The sequence below is a fragment of the Podarcis pityusensis genome (genome assembly GCF_964106645.2).
Source record: "Podarcis pityusensis genome assembly, chromosome: 4".
NCBI lineage: Eukaryota > Metazoa > Chordata > Lepidosauria > Squamata > Lacertidae > Podarcis > Podarcis pityusensis.
Window position 1 is genome coordinate 48,036,341 of NC_138027.1, and position 17,923 is coordinate 48,054,263.

A 17,923-nucleotide genomic window follows, 5' to 3' on the forward strand; every position below is an offset into this window, starting at 1 on the left:
CATATTTGCAAATGTATCTCTCCTAACTCATCTCTTTTCTAGATAAATAACTCCATCTATTATATTTTATGGGGCAAACAATATATTATACACAGTTGCATGCAATGTTTTCTCATTTTTTAAAAACACACACCAGAAGGCTGTCCTGGAATCTGTCATGATGCAGTACTTTCCTATTATGGGGTGACTTGGGTAGTGGCTGCTTGTATCCATGATTTGCTTTGATCAGTAGGAAGTCCCAATGTGTTTTGAGACCCAGATAGAAGAGCTTTACAATACCCACCCCCTCAACCCCATTAGACCGCTTGTTTCAGTTTCAGCAAGGCTCCTATATGGCAACTCTTGCCTTCCTTTATTGAAGTGGTGGTGACTTTGGACAGGCATCACATCTGGTCTTTTGAAGTTTATTTTCACTCTGTACACTAGCACCTAGTGTAAAACAAGGAAAACCAGTCCTGGATGGGGCTGACAATCAGGTCCTCCAAAGCTACTGCTGCTGGATTTTGCTGCCGTCAACACTTCCTTTAAGTCTGCTGCTGGGAATGCATCCAAATATATGTGAGTGGTGGAATCAGAAACTGTGCATTTCCAAAGAGGATCTATTAACTCTCAAGTGGCAGATGATTGTCTGGTTCAGTATAACTGGAAGCTTTCTTACAGTGCAATCCTAAACACATCTATTCAGGAGTAAATACCATGAGACACAGTAGGAACCAATGTCCCCAGTGTGGAAGAACGTGTGGGTCCAGAATTGGCCTCCACAATCACTTATGGACTCATTGTTATAACCGTGTTTATGGAAGGCAATCTTACTTGGCTACGAGTGATTCCCAAAGAAGAAGAATACATATTTAGGATTGCACTGTTAGCGTGGGTAGTATTTTGATATATTTTTGTGACACTAGATTGTAGAAGACTATCTAATGTTCACCTTCATTACAATTGCACCGGATAGTAACAGCCACTGAAGAATTCAGCCACTCACATAATCTGCACACAGGAATGAAAGAAAAAATAACTCATGAAGCAAAGTGCAATGAATCACACACTCTGTTTGGAGGTTGTGATTAGTGTGGATGAAAGCTGAATCCAGCCCAAATCATATATTTTTTCAGACCCTGCGAGAAATTAATTTACCTGTGTGAGAGATGAACTGGCGAGATCTCCATCTCAACAAGTTAGGAGCCTCAGGGTATTCCTCAGCCTGATCTCAGCTTGGATATTTTAGAAGCTGGCTGCTGAAATAACTACAAGTATTTCCTATTTCCTGCTTCATAGGAGTCATCCCTTTCTGGCTCAAGAAATACTTGTCATGCCAATGTACGTAACCTCTGAGCTTCACTACTGCAAGGAATGTTACTTAAGGCTTTCTATGTAGTGGTGATTCAAAAGCCTCAGGAGGTACAAAACACAACTGCCTATTTTGTGATGTATGCAAGTAGTGCATCAATTGCACTGGCTACCAAACGTGCCTTCAGGCTCAATTCAGTGCTGCTGTTGACCCACAAAACTCCTCACTGCATGGGATCTGCAATCCTGAGGAACCACATCTCTCTGTTCCAGTCTGCATATGTGTTATAGTCCAATGATCAAGCCCTTTGCCCTCTTCCTCCCTTGTAAAAGGTTATCATCCTGATAGTAGAAAACATGATTTCTAATGCAATGCCCCACAGGTTTTGAAATGACCTGTTTCTAGACATCATAAATTTTACAATAAATCACCTTTGTTGTGTTACCTGTATAAAAGTGTTTAAGCTTTTACTACTGTCTTCTGTCCATCCAACATTGTTAAAATAATATCATTTCAGGTGCTGTTATGTTATACTACAGTGGTACCTTTGGTTATGAACTTAATTCGTTCCGGAGGTCCGTTCTTAACCTGAAACTGTTCTTAACCTGAGGTATCACTTTAGCTAATGGGGCCTCCTGCTGCTGCCGTGCCACTGCCACACGATTTCTGTTCTCATCCTGGGGCAAAGTTCTTAACCCGAGGTACTACCTCCGGGTTAGCAGAGTCTGTAACTCGAAGTGTTTGTAACCCGAGGTGTTTGTAACCTGAGGTACCACTGTACTCATTATTCTGATTGGTGATGGAGGGGAAAGCAATACAGATCCTGCACCCATCTCCTCCTAGGCAGGGCCTATAAAATGAGATGGCCTACCTTTTGCAGATTCTTCAAAATAGTAGTGATTGACACATATGAGACCCTATGGGGTGGGTCAGCAGTTTTCCAATTTCCAATTCCAATTTCACTCATACAGTATCTAGCAGAAAATTAATGACTTTATACATTTGTGAAATGGGTCAGCGTTTGGTGAACTTTTCTCACAATATTTCAGTAGCCACCGCTAGAGGGATCTTTGTCTAGCAGCTGGCTTATCAAAACCAGAACCTACAGAGTGGAAGAACCTATATTTTCTAATGAGGGTTTTTGTTTTTTTTTTTTTTAAAAATGGAGATAACATGCACAACAAAAATGAAACACAGCATTGAACTGTTTCCATACAAGGATGCATGCAACTGTTAAATTATTTATGTTTTATATAATATACAGTGGTACCTTGGTACTCGAATGGCTTGGCTCCTAAACAAATTGGCTCCCGAACGCAGCAAATTCGGAAGTAAGTGTTCCAGTTTGCAAATGTTTTTGGGAAGTCAAACTTCTGACATGGCTTCCGCAGCTTCCGCGGCTTCCGCTTGAGTGCAGGAAGCTCCTGCAGCCAATCGGAAGTCACTCCTTGGTTTTCAAATGATTTCGGGAGTTGAACAGCCTCCCAGAATGGATTAAGTTTAAGAACCAAAGTACCACTGTATACCCTGTCTTTCTAATGCACATAGTGCATCCTATAAATTCAAACCATGATATAAAACTATAAGAATATCAGCAATATAAAAATAACACTACAGTGATAAAAAAAAATTTCTTTCGGCTATTTATGTCCTGCTCTTAATCTGATGCTCTCAGGGTGGGCAGCAATAAGATTTAATAAAACACTATCAAACAATACAAACACCAAAATACAGAACAAAATACTTTAACCTGGCATCTGGGGGCAAATTTGTCCATCAGCATGATATGTGTCAATCAGCACAGTGTGCTTGATGGCTGCCTTATCACCCCTGGCTAGGAGCAAAATTCCTGTTGTATGACACCGATTCCTAGCCAATGCCGATTTCAGAAACTAGATACGAGAAAGGAAAAGGCAGCTCGCAGAAGTCTGCATTTCTCAGTATGCATACAAATGGTAACCAGATTTCTACGGAAACCAAACTGAATGGGAAAATTAGGTCTGGGACTCACAACCTTTGCTTCTATTTCTACAAAACCAATGATGGTAAAATTTTGTACTTTTATAATTCGCCACCATTTAACAAGGAGTGTTTCCTTTTCAGGTTTAGCTATCCCTTCTTCCTAACAGATACTAAGCTGCAGGAAGCTGGAGCAGGTAATTCCATTTCCCCTTTCCTCAATTTTCCATTCTTATTTTTCAACTGACTCACACTGTCCTCATTAGGCTGTTTTTTTGGTTTTTTTTTTTAAACCCATGTGTGTACCTTTGCAAACTCAAGCATTCCATTCCCTGTTTTGGCTCCATTCCCACTGACACTCACCCCTGGCCACTGCTGCTTATTTAGAGAATATTACCAGGGGAGACATTCCAATACTACTACAGCTGAACCTGAGAGATTTCCCAATTTAAAAAAACAGGATATATATATTCCCTTAAACAGTGCTATTTTTATAGAAAAAAATGTGCTGGTACTCACCATGAAGTTATTATAGTAAGTGCCACACTTTCAACATTTTTTGTGGGGGGGAGATGGCGTGTAGTGGCTGCAGGGGAGGAATCACTATGCAGATCAGCTCCTACTTCTCAGAAATGCCTCACAGACACTTCATACAAGCAACATTTTTTTCCTTCCTGGCCTCCCACTTCAGCTTGTCATTTGAGGTTTCATTCAGCCTGGTGTCAGGTGATTCATGTCCCTGAAACAGAGTGATGTATGTAGGTGGATGTCTGTGGAAAAAACAGAGGGAGAAAAGCACAGAGATAAAAATCCTGGAAAGCTACTGCCCAGCCTGTGTGCTTCAAAGGGAAAGGGATACCTGACAGGCTCAGCTCTTAAGAATGGGGAACTCTAGCCCCAATGCTTGTCTTTTTAGCTCTCTGCCACTTGCATATTCTCATGGCCTATTCAACCTATGTGTGAATAGACTAGGAATATACTGAAGAGCATAGCAGACCCTCCAAGTATCCCTATTTTCAAGGAACGTCCCTGATTTGGAGAAGCCATCCCGGTTTCTGATTTGATCCTGGAATGTCCCACTTTTCCTGGTGAAATGTTGGACGGTATGGAGTTATCCGACCCCCGAGCCATCTGAAAGCAATCCTGTAGATGGAAGTCTTTTAAATGTTCGATTATGTTTTTATATATGTTGGAAGCTGCCCAGAGTGGCTGGGGCAACCCAGTAAGATGTGTGGGGTATAAATAGTAAAATTATCATTATGGAGTGGGATGTCCCTATTTTCATTAGAGAAATGTTGGAGAGTGTGCGATAGGCCAGGTTTGGAGACGGGACAAATGCAGATTAATACCCAGCATCTGTAATTCCCACTTTCTCTTTCTAGTTCATGAAATCAGTAGGGTCTACTTAGTACCCATTAGGATTTCATCCGAGAAGTCATTTCCCACCCTGTGTAAAATATTTCATGTGCATCAGAAATGAAGAATAAACTAGGAGGTCTGCTGGCAGAAAAACGATGCGCTGGGCATCTCTTTGGACCATCTGCCAATCTTAAATGCTTATCTTCATCAGTACCCATGGGCGTTATTAGATGAGCATTCAGGCAGATATAGTTGGCTGAATTCAGAACTTGCCAGTAGATAAAACTGTAGCTTCACTGGCTCGCTAAAGCTAACAGCATTAGGCATGTTATTGCCACACCATTTGGCATTTTCTATTGCACATAAATGCTCTGACTGGTATGGAGACTGCAAGCAGCTATCTCCTACCATAATTCCTAAATGCTACAACTATTATTGTTGTTAGGATCAGAAAAGAAACCTATAAAAGAAAAGAAAAAACCTAAGCAATCTCCCCATCCCGTCACCTGACTTCCATTCCAGCGGATCCCCTGCCATGGCTTCCGCTCATGGACATAGCACCTGGACTCTTTGCATGGTTATTCCTAAAGGTTTTATTCCAAAAATCAACACATGGCCTAAACTTAGATCAAGCTACAAGTTGCACAGTTCAAAAGTCTGATTGTTCCATGCCTTAGTCTGCCTTATTCTGCAGGAGAAAAGTAGACCATTCACTTGTATTTTATCTTGTGTTTTGGTAAATCAGCATGAAAACCACTAGGCAAGTGGGTCAATGATACGAGAGATGCACCATGTTTGGAAGATTCTGCCTCCTTGTTGTAGAAAATTAACAGTGTAGTATGGCCTGGGGTAAGTATTTTATTTTATTTATTGCAAAATGAGCTACCAAACTCATCCAGGCCAGAAGCCCTGAAGTAATAGGCAAAGAAAGCTTTTGTAACCTGTTTTTGATCCTATGCAAGGCTGCCTCCATCCTGTTTTATTTTTTATTTTTTAAAAATTCTCTACATCCTGTATCTTTTTCAAAGCATTGGCCGGGAATTTTGAATTCCACTTACTCACCATAAAATCTTTGGTTAACGTTTATTAAAGATTTAGCAACCTTAGGTGGATCTAGGGCCTGTTGGGGTCCTCCCCCCCCCCCCAAGCTATATTGTTTCCATGGATGCTGCCGTATAATCTAATTATTCCTGATGGGTTGTCTATTGTAGCCTAGGATTCTTCAAAGGAAAAGAAAACAGCAAGGTAGATCATTTCAGCAAAATTTTTTTATTTGTTAGGGACAATGTGTCACAAAAGCTCTAGCTGGGAGGGGACAGAAATCTCTTCTGAGCCTTTTTTCTTTGAGAATCCAAGTTTCTATACTCATGTAAAGCAGCTCTGTGTACAGTATATTTTATTCCTTTCTTTTCCTGGACGACAGAAGACAGTCCTCTCTCTCACCCTATGAAATATTTAGGCCCTTGTATTGTAAGATTTACTGTAGACCAGGCGGAGTTAAAACAATCTCAGGCAATGCAGCCCAAGCCTTACACCTGCAGCTTGTGAAAGGGATAACGCCATTCATCCCAGTAGGGTATCTTTTCTTGAGAAAGACATGCAGGGGTTGCAAGGGAAGGGATGTACACATCCACCTCATTAAAGTTAATCAGCTTTCTGTTATTAACACTGGGACCTCAAAGCCCTGATGAAAATCAGTGCGGAAATCTTCCCGATCTAAGAGTTACCCCACTGCTCTGTTGTTGACCTCACCCATTGTGCTGGCTGGTCTTAATGCCAGCTGGATACATAAGGCAGTGTTCTTAAAAACACAAACTTATTCATTTAAAATATTTATTTGCCACCTTTTAAGGTAATCTCTCCCCCCAACCCCCCCCCAGCTTTTATATACAAGATAAGATATGACATTACAATCTCATATTTCATTAAAATAAAGTCACTGAAAGTAGCAGCAACAAATCATTTCATGATCCAGCCACACACTTGAATAAAACTAGTTCAAACCATTTAAGACAAATGGAAAGTATTCAAACCCAGAAATTCTGCTTGGCATCTTAACTAAAAGGAGCTAAAAATGTAAGTTTTTGACGCCCAGTGTAAAGCCGATTCAGATGTAGCTACACATCTATTCCACAGATACAGAGGCACCATAAAAAAACCGCATTTCTAATGGTTGTCTCTCTGATTCATTTTGAAGGTGGCCTATGAGAGGACTTCTGAAAATGATATCAAAGCCCAGGCTAGCAGTCACATAAGCACATTTTGAACTTTCGGTACCATGGCAGCATTAGTAAATATCTGTATTGTAGCTGAACATATGTAAATGCTTTATACTGAGGGTTTCATGTTGTTATTTATAAGGTTGTCGATGTGGTTGATATCATAAAGCTAATGAACATGGAAGAGACTTTGAGGCTGCAATCCTATACACATTTTCCTGAAACAAGCCTCACTGGGACTTACTTCTAAGCCTGCTCTGTGTGGGATGTAAACAGATGTATTATACTGACAGAGTCTCTGATTTTAACAAAAGGACCAAATTGCCAAATAACCAAGTTGTTAATTGATTCCATTTGTTTGGCAGACTTTGAATCACAAACCCACAGAACAAAGAAAACTCTGAGAGAAACTATCTGATTAGCAGATTATATAGCTATATCTAAAATGATTACTTAATGTGCATCCTAAGCTTTACATATATGAAGAACCATATCTGGAAACTTTCTAAACCATTCCTAGCAGTTATGTGGTTTGTAATCATAAAGCTATACTTATTTTGATACTGTGCATCAAAATATTACATAATCCCCAGTATACACAAACCATTATCTAATAGGACACATTTTGTATAGATATCCATAGAGCCCTGTACTTTGTGCACACATACATACTGTGTCCATCTTTCCATAGGCAGCACCTGTAAAAGAAGTTTGAGTCACACTTTGCCAGGGTTGAAGGGCAGTGTCTTAAAATACTGTTTTATTCTCTTTTCTATAGGAATATGATAGCATTGAAATGCATGGGTGTAAATTGTTCCTTGTGGGTTTGCAGTTATATTACATTCTTAATCCAAATTTCTCCTGTAACATTTACATTGTAATAGAAGTATCTGGTTGAAAATTCATAGATACATAGTATTTGTGAAATGGACCAACATTCAGTGAACTTTCCTCTTGACATTTCATTTTCTGCCACTAGAGGGATCTTGCCTAGCTTATCAAACACAGAAGTTTCATTTTCTACTGAAAGGGAATGGTTATTTATTATTTTTTTGTAAAGGTGTAAGATGCACAACAGAAATGAAACACAATATCAGATTGTTTTACATACAACAACACAGACACATGTTCAAATATTTTTTTAAAATAATTTATGCTCTGCTTTTCTAATGCACTTGGTGTTTCATGTCAATTAAAATCACAAAACAAAAATGTAATCACTTTACATGATGTCATATAACCTTCCTGCAAGCAAATTCAAATGTCCCGTTTGAAAAGCTCACAGAGGTTGTCTAGAAACAGCCTCTTTTTAAAGAGTTCCTAGAAGTAACAGGGGTACGGGCACCCTTGCACTTAGATGGGGATTGCGTTCTGGGGGCCCCATGGGTATAAGTGAAATTACGTAAAGTGGAGGGCACCCCACTTTAACAGGATGGGTGCATGGTGAGGAGAGGGAGGGAGAAAGAAATTGTTAGGTTTCATTCCCCGTGCTGCAGTCATGGGATTGTTTATATCACATGACGGTGTATGTTTTCATTCCACATTGTGGGAAGTGACAGAGACAGGATATTTGTATTACTGTGTTTCCGTGATGTGCGATTTTTGTCCTTTGTCCTTTCTCTTTCCTGTTTGATGCTGATGGAAGGAGCTGAGTTAGATTGCTCCGAGTGTATTATATGTAAATAAAGTAGTTTAGCCAAAATGCTGCACTACTGAGACTATTACACTGACTGCCTCTACTCTGCTAATCCTGGTGTGCTGATGCCTCTTGGTATCAGTCGCTGTGATGTTTGGGCTGGAGAAAGCTTTTGAAGCTCCTGAACGACTGACTAGGAGGGAGAGAACACGCCAGTCGGGCATGTGTCTCTGCCGGACGCCACTCGTGTGTAGAACCTCCTGACAGTAATGGCCCTCCAAAAAGTGTTGGACACCAACTGTCATTGGACCCAACTAGTATGGCAAGTATTCAGGAATGATGAGAGCTGCAGTCCAACAATATCTAGAGGGTCATGGGTTCACCATTGTCAATATACATAGATGAAAAGGAAGGAGAGATATAAAAAGGTGTGTTTCAAATTGCTGTTATCTCATGCCTGTTGTTAGGAACGGCATGCTTGTTTTTCTAGGATAGGAAAGGGTATGACTTAAAGTGTGGTTTATTTATTTTTATCTAAAATAGTATTTTTTACAGGTGCCAGAAACTGACAATTGCTGTAAAGGCATACTCATTTTTCTAGTGTAGAAAGGGCTCTGAAATATTTATTTTTAGGTCTCTGAAAACCTTGTTCTTTACAGGTGCAAAAACTGACAGTTCTTGTAAAACAAACGGTACATTTTGTGCTGCTTACAAATATATTTTTGGTAGGCAGCTGATGCCAGGAGGCTGATAGAGATGTCCTGAGCTGCGTGAATGTAAGATACTTGAATACAGCATTCATGAAGTGCTTTATCAGTGACGCTACAGGCTTTGTGGCAGGGGCCCTTCTCTCTTCCTTTGTTCTGCTTGCTGAATAGAAGCCTCTGCTTAAATGTGACTGTCCATGAAGTGTCTTCCCATGGCGTGTAGTGGCTGTAGGGGAGGAATCACTATGCAGATCAGCTCCCACTTCTCAGAAATGCCTCACAGACACTTCAGACAAGCAGCATTTTTTCCCTCCTGACCTCCCACTTCAGCTTGTCATTTGAGGTTTCAGTCAGCCTGGTGTCAGGTGATTCATCTCCCTGAAACTATGGGTGTAAAGGTAGATGTCAGCGAAAAAATGAACAGAGTGGGAAAAGCACAGAGATCAAAATCCTGGATAGTTACTACACAGCCTGCGTGCTTCCAAACCTGACTGGCTTGGCTTCTGAGAGTGGGGAGCTCTCGTCCCAATGCTTGCCTTCCTTCAATTTTTAGTTCCCTGTCGGTTGTGTTGCAGCAGATAGCTTGGCATGCAAAATGGATAAGATTTTAAGAATTAAAATGAAGCACCTCTCTACATCAGCTCTTCAAAAGCACTGGAAAAACAGATATCCCTTTTGAGATGTCTTCAGGTCCCTCATTCAGTCTTCACCTAGTAACCTACTCCAACCTGTACCTGCTGCAGTTTCTGAATAGTCTTCTAGGATAACCCAATATACAATGCAGAAAATACAGCAATTTGTCCCTCCTGAAGATGTTACCTATAAACACTATGTTTACTGACCTGGTTTTTAATATCTTATTATTCCACAGTAAAATTCACTGCTGCTTAAATAAATTTTTTTTGGGAGGGGGTGTTGCCCCTCATTCACTCCTGCCAGATTGCTGGGAAACAAAGCCATAGTCAAGTCATCTGAACTCCAAACAAACCATGAATACAAAGTGAACAACAAACCCTGGTTGCTTGTAGAGAAACATACTATGAAACTGGGTCTGTACAACATGACAAACCAGACCATAGTTTTTTTTCTTAGTAGCATGACGATAGAGGAGTTTATCTTATCTATGATTTAATAATGTGATGTGTGAACCAGGCCAGTTTGTGCATGCTTCATTTGCAGAGTACATGTCACGACTTTTGGCTTTTTTGGGGACCAAGCTTTGGAAAACCAATCTTTGGGATCAATCTCTGGAAAATGAGAGATTTGGCAGAAGCCACCCCAAGCACACTTAACCAGTCTATTTGTCGTCCTTTGCCATCTGCAATCATGCATCTTAGGTATGCTTTGAAATCCCTTGCACAATTTTCAGCCAAGAATTCTGAACAATTTGATCACAGGCAACATGCTATTGATATCTTTGCCTTATAAAATATAGCCAGTAGGTGGCAATACTATCCTAAACATTATTGTTAGAATGTGTTCACAAATGAAAATCGAAATAAATGCATGAGAATAAATACAATTGATGGTAATTTGCTACAGCAATCAGCATTAATACGTCCTTGTGCCTTTGTTTCACATTAAATGCCTCTAGCATTCAGCTTTTTATCTGGCTATTTCTATTTAAGGGTATGATAACAGCTGCATAACAACATACAAACATATAAAAATAGCTACATCAACAGTGCTGGTCTACAGATGTGTCCTCTTAAATGCACCAAAGGATGGATGCAAGAGCCAATCACGGCACTGGTCATGTATCATTGTTAGCATTTCACTCAAGGGCAATGCTGCTCCATAATAACAATTTGTTCTCTGCTGTGTGAATGTACGTATATGTTTATTCACTCATAAACAAGTAGTGGCCATAATGGTGGACAAAAATCTCTTCTTTGTTGAGCATGGTGTAATGCACAATGGAGATAGTAGCTGGTCCCTTAACAATCAGCTGTAGAAACACTTTGCCTCTTTGTATGTGAAAGCTACCTGAAAGTCTAGTGTACTTTGTAAAGCGTATAAGCTGGCAAAGGTGTTTTGCAATAGAGTTGGAAGCCAACGACTCATGTTTGTTGTTCCTGAAAAGTAGTGTTATGAGTTTGGCAGGGAATAGGCTGTATGCTGAGGCCTAGGCCTCGCTTCTAATTCCAGGAATAGCCAAAATTGCTTCCTGGTAGGGTGATGGGTAATTCAGGGGACCAAAGAAGGAGCTCTGTGTAAGATGGCAAATGGGCGAGACCCCCTCCCCCAACTCGTGGGAAGTTAGAAAGTCAAAACCAGAGTTGAGAGCAGAGAGGACAGTGATGTGAACTACAGTGGAACCTCGAGTTGCGGACGTAATCCATCCTGGAGGTACGTCCGCAACTCGAAGCATTCACATCCAGAAGCACTGCGTCTGCGTACACATGTGGCACAATTTAGCACTTCTGCGCATGCGCGAGTGGCGAAACCCAGAAAGTGTGTTCTCATTAAAGGAGAGCACGTGTTGCGGATGGGGCCGAGCAAAGCACCCCATAGTTGCCAGGCAGGATAGATTGATGGGGCTTGGATCGGATTGGTGGTTGGTGTTACTGGGGTAAATTTGATGTTGCCAATTTAGGGGTGGGAACAGAGGTTATTTAAACAAGGCTCACAGCATGTTCCTTTCTTTTTCGCTGTGGGCACCGGATCACCCACCCGCCTTCCCTTGATTGGGCTTGTGCTTTGACCTTGCTATGCCTGTCATGGGGTCGTCCGCATTGGTGTGGGGGCCTGGTAGGAATTTTTCCTTTTGGCTGATTAGTGTGTGCCAATTGGTTTTTGTCTACTGCGTAGCAAATCATCACAACTTGTAAGGTTGGCGGTTAGGCATTGGTTTAAATTGGTTGGAGGAAGGGTATGGATTGGCTGTGCCTGCCCCTCCAATGCTGCTGCTGCACGGGAATTCCATTAAAGGAATTCAGGGGCTTACCATCCTCTCGTCCAAACCCCTGGAATCGGGTTTGGGCCGCGTAAGCTCCTGGGAGCATGCGGGGAGAAGCTGAGGGTCTGTGTCACGGCTCCAGTTATCCCTGATCTTGTTCCTCCACACTGGCTCTTGCTGGAATCCGGGAGTCAGTGCTGTCCCCAAGGTGGGGGGGACAGCTAGTCATAACCAATGCCTAAGCAACCACTCACAATTTGTATTTTAATAAAGTTGTGGCCAAAATTATGCCAAAAACCTTAAACAAAAATTATTTGCGATGTGTGAGTTATTGGGGTAGGGGTGTTTTGGGGACCTCAGCACGCAAGTAACTATTATGGTACTTCTGGGTTGCCACGGGACGCAACTTGAAAAGATGTAACCTGAAGCAGACACAACACGAGGTATGACTGTAGAAGCAAAGCAGCAAGCTGGAGAGGAGAGAACAATGCTTGATTTCTGTTTGAATCCAAGGCTGCAGCTATGGAAGAAGCAAGACCTTCTTGGGAGGTTAATGCTGTGACTCCTCCATCATAGGCGCAGGTTGTATATATGTGTAAATAAACCATGTATCATAAAGACAGCATAGTCTCCACTATGCCTCATTCCAAAAGAAAACACAGAGCCTGGGTAAGTGCCTTGAACTCCTGGAATCTTGCACTGCTTGGAGATTGGGGTGGTGGGAAACAGGCTACAGACAGGGTGTACTGTATAACCAATACATTTGAAGTGCATGCACAGAGAGAAAGAGAAAGGGAGTGGGGAGAGAGGGTGAGGAGAGAGAGAGAATGCAAAGCATCCTGAGAACTGTAGCGTGTTAAGAGTGCTGAGAACTGCAGCTGCCAGGGAACCAGGCAGAAAGCCTTCTTGGTTGTCACACCCGCCTTGTAGAACACACTTCCATCAGATGTCAAGGAAAGAAACATCTATCTGACTTTTTAAAGACATCCAAACCAGGAAGGTTTTTAATGTTTGAAGTTTGTTGTGTTTTCATATTTTGTTGGCAGCTACCCAGAGTCAGATGGCTGACATAGAAATGTTGTTGTTGTTATTGTTGTTGTTAACCACAGTTCCCAGGATCCTTACGGGCAGATGTGCTTTAAATGTGTAGTGGATATACCATGAAACACAACTTTAATGCTAAACCATTTATGAAGGGGAAAGCTATGCAGCAGGTTGCTGCTTGCAATGCAAAACTGAAACTAAAAACATGGTGTGTGACAGCTGACTAGGCCAGTTCCTGGTATGGCAAGCCAAGAAGTCCAATACACTGTGGTTCCTAAGAGTGAAGAAGAATCTAACTTCAAAACATAATAAGGATCCTTTTTTTTACCAATAAGTTCCTCTCTCTTCTCCCCCGCACTTGTTGCCTAGCCATTCCTCACCACCACCCCATTTCTCTTCAACTTGCAAAAATGGCCTGGTCTGGCAATCATATAGAATTCATGAAAGGAAAGAACTTGGATTTTGCTAGGCACATAGTTAATAGGGAGCTGATCTGCAAAAGGCAAATGAGCCGCAGATGCTTGAGAGCTAACTTTCCCCGCCCCCACAAAGCATATAGCCACTGGGCTGGGATATTTGGGAACTGAAAATTGTCCAGCTGGGAGCCCCTTTCCTGCTGATACTGATCTGAGGAAAATGAAAAAGGCAAATGTCCGTTGCTGCATTTCAATCATTCAGTTAAAAAAGAAAGAAAAAAGAAGTCAGAAGAAGCCATCATGGATATGCTGCATGAAGTTTAACCTCCTACACCAGAGCTTTCCAAACTGTGTGTTGCGACAAGTTAGTGTGTTGGTTGCAGTGTGTAGATGTGTTGTGTGAATGCTCCCCATGCTCCCACCAGGGCTGGAAAGAAGTTAGTTTAACCACTGGTTTACTAGTAAAACTGAATTATTGTATCACAAAATGATGCATGTCTAAAAAATGTGTCACCAGCATGAAAAGTTTGGAAAGCTCTGTCCTACACTAACAAATTTTGGTGTGGTTAAAGATGTTACCATACATATTTTGAATCTTTTGTTCTCGATATCAAGATAGCAATAGCTGCAGAAAATTACCTACATATTAATTTAAGAAGAACCTGCTTGATCAGGCCAGTGACTCATCTAGTCCAGCATGCTATTCTCTCAATGACCAACTGAAAGCTTGTGGCAAACTGGCAAGCATGACGTGAGCACAGGACCCTCTATCCTTCAGTAGCTTCCAGCAACTGGTACTCAGAAGCATTACTGCCTCTGACCATAGAGGCAGAGCACAGTCATCATGGCTAGTAGCCTTTGACATCCTCCATGAATTTGTCCAATCCTCCAGTCATCCAAGTTGGTTGCCATCATTACAGAGGCAAGGGCCATATGTAGGTTATTATTCAGCACATGAAAATCCCAGGCTTTCTTTCTAGCTGATGGAATCAGCGGGTCTACTCAGTACACATTAGGATCTTGCCCTAGAAGTCATTTCCCAGTCCATCTTAAAAACATCTCATGAAAGATGAACCAGGATGTTTGCTGGCAGGAAAATGATGCACCGGATGACATCTCTTTGGACCATCTGTCAATCTTAATTGCTCATCTCCATCAGTACCCATGGGCATTATTGGAGAAGCATTCAGGCAGATAGAAATAGTTGGCCGCATTGAGAACACGCCAGCAGATAACACTGCAGCTTCACTGGCTCGCTAAAGCTAACGGCATTAGGCATGTTATTGCCACACCATTTGGCATTTTCTATTGCACATAAATGCTCTGACTGGTATGGAGACTGCAAGCAGCTACCTCCTACCATAATTCCTAAATGCTGCTACTGTGTGCAGGGAGTGAACGAGACTAGACAATAATAGCTGATGTGACATATTATCTCATGTTTCGTTGGGGGGGGGGAACTCTGCTATTTAAAAGTCACACAATAAGGATGCCTTAAGCAAACGAGCTAATTTGCAAATTGACGGAATTCAACATTTTGCACTTATTTATTTATTTATTTCTAACATTTAAATCCTGCCCTTCAATGGTCGATCAGCATTCTTAGAGTGGCTTAAGAAAGATTAAAAAGAGGGAAATATTGCAAAACAAATGAAATAATAAAACAGGAGCACAACACAGGATGAAAATTCCAATCATTCCTATCACCGGCTGGCCTGAGATAAGGAAACCAATGATACTCAAACACATATCACTCCATTTCCATGAAATAAATGTTAATGATATTCAAATGTCCAAATATAATAATATGTCACTGATTCGTACCTTCATCACACTGAAACATGATTTTGAAAACTCCAGGTTGTAATGGTAACATACAGAAGCACAAAGTAGTCTCATTGCATGTCAGCACTCCTGACAGAGATGCAACATAGCAGTTAACCTGCACAGTTACCTATGAATATGTTACTATTGTGATGTAGAGACATCACTATGGGAGCATTTTTATTTGCAACCAATGGTATTGGGCTATGAGCAGGACTTGATGGCATGCTAAAGTCTACATTACCAGAGAATCAAAATATCCAAATTCTAAATCAGTAGCCAAATTAAAACACACAATTCTCTAACTTAGAATTACTGGATGACTATATGTCGTTTTCCAGATGTAGAATACTCTTCTAGCTGCTTCAGAGGAAGCCACTGTTTGCTCTATTATGGCTACAGTTAAAGATGTCCCCAAGGCAATATCTTCATTGTTGTTGTTGTTGTTTAGTCGTTTAGTCGTGTCCGACTCTTCGTGACCCCATGGACAAGAGCACGCCAGGCACTTCTGTCTTCCACTGCCTCCCGCAGTTTAGTTAAACTCATGCTGGTAGCTTCGAGAACACTATCCAACCATCTCGTCCTTTGTCGTCCCCTTCTCCTTGTGCCCTCCATCTTTCCCAACATCAGGGTCTTTTCCAGGGAGTCTTGTCTTCTCATGAGGTGGCCAAAGTATTGGAGCCTCAGCTTCAGGATCTGTCCTTCCAGTGAGCACTCAGGGCTGATTTCCTGAAGAATGGATACGTTTGATCTTCTCGCAGTCCATGGGACTCTCAAGAGTCTCCTCCAGCACCATAATTCAAAAGTATCAATTCTTCGGTGATCAGCCTTCTTTATGGTCCAGCTCTCACTTCCATACATCACTACTGGGAAAACCATAGCTTTTACTATACGGACCTTTGTTGGCAAGGTGATGTCTCTACTTTTTAAGACGCTGTCTAGGTTTGTCATTGCTGTCCATGGAGTTTTTTGGGCAGGGATACTGGAGTGGCTTGCCGGTTCCTCCTCCAGGTGGATCACGTTTGGTCAAAACTCTCCACTATGACCTGTTCATCTTGGGTGCCCTGCTCGGCATAGTTCATAGCTTCGCTGAGTTATTCAAGCCCCTTCACCACGGCAAGTCAGTGATCCATGAAGGGGAATATCTTCATTACCATACTTTTAAAAAGTTCCCTTCATTCTGAGGCAGCCATATACCAAGTCAGACCACTGGTCTATCCAGTCATTTACACTTAACTGGTGGGAGATATTCAGGGATTCAGACAGGAGTCAGTTGAACTTGGGATCTTCCACACAGAATGCAAGTACTCTTCCACTGAGCTATGTTGCTTCCAAGGTTTATTAATACAGATTATGTTGAGGAATGCAGTTACTTAAATAAAAGCAAATTCCACTGATTGGCTTATCATGAATGATAAATAAAGAGGCATTCAAGGCCATTGTTCCTTTTCTGATTACTTCTCTAGATTTATTCTGTGTATTAGTTTCCAAGCAGGCTGGATTACTAGGATAATCCATGCAGGCCGTATGTTCTAAAATTTCAGCAGTTGTGCATTTTAATCCCCTACAAATATCTAAGAGAACGATAACATGCCTCCACTCTCCCTCTTTTATTGTATTGCTTCCTTTAAGCCATGAAAATGAAGGCAAATATTTTCCAGCTGGTCCACATAGAATAATAGAGTACACATGTGTTATAATTAAGATAATATATATTGGGTGTCAACAGTGTACTGTGCGTTATACCAAACATTAAAAACATTCTGATTTGTGCCACATTGGATTGTTGGCATCTGTCTGTCTCGAGAGACAATGGAGTGGAGGGTGAAGTCAAACTGCTGGGTAAGCAGCACTGAAGTGACCTCCCTGGGGAGCAAATCTAAGCAATGTGTATGGAGATTCTGGGCTGCCAGACCAGACCTCCCCCCCCCCCCCCGTCTCACTGATGTGGTTGAAAGAAAAGCAGAGCAATATGTTTGGCACTAGCTTGACTGCAAAAATTGCTGGCAAATGAAGCACCATCCATCCGTTTTAGGGACTCCAGTCTGGATTATTGTTGGTTTTACTCCTTGGGCTTTTCTTCTCCCAAAGATGTCCCACAAGGCAGCAGAGGCTTAGGATCAGAGTTTTCCTTCCAGATGGGCTACCTTCCCAGGTTGACAAGCCCTACCTGCCCCTTACCTCCCTCTACAGCATGTGAAGGAACCACCTTCTTAACTGTTGGACCCACTATTGGTCTTGTCCGCTCAATCTGCCGGAGCCTATCTTCACATGCATGGGAACTCCTTAACTCACTGAGAGTTTGAGACCCATAGGCTACCCTCACCTTGTTTAGCTGGCCAGATGAAGCCATTCCTGAGGTGTGGTTCCTGTCACATGCTGATAGCTTCTAGGAGCCACATATGGAAGCTGAAAGGTGCTGAAAGCCTACATCTCAACAGGAAGTGATCTGACCATAACAAGGGATTGATGTCAACGTCCCCCACTTCCAGATCATCTTCCTGTCCAGTCTAGAAAACATGGTCCAGAATGTGACCTGCCACATATGTTGGACCATTGACATGTTGGG

General features: G+C 41.7%; 1 long non-coding RNA gene across 1 annotated transcript; it reads right to left on the reverse strand.

Annotated features, from left to right (window-relative positions):
- Nucleotides 1–3,106: 3,106 nt before the first annotated feature.
- Nucleotides 3,107–17,852, reverse strand: LOC308474916. The gene is made up of 3 exons (XR_013985038.1): nt 17,681–17,852; nt 3,770–4,020; nt 3,107–3,183 (listed from the first exon to the last, which is right to left on the reverse strand). It is a non-coding gene; the product is annotated as an uncharacterized lncRNA (long non-coding RNA).
- Between the last annotated feature and the right edge of the window lie 71 nt (nt 17,853–17,923).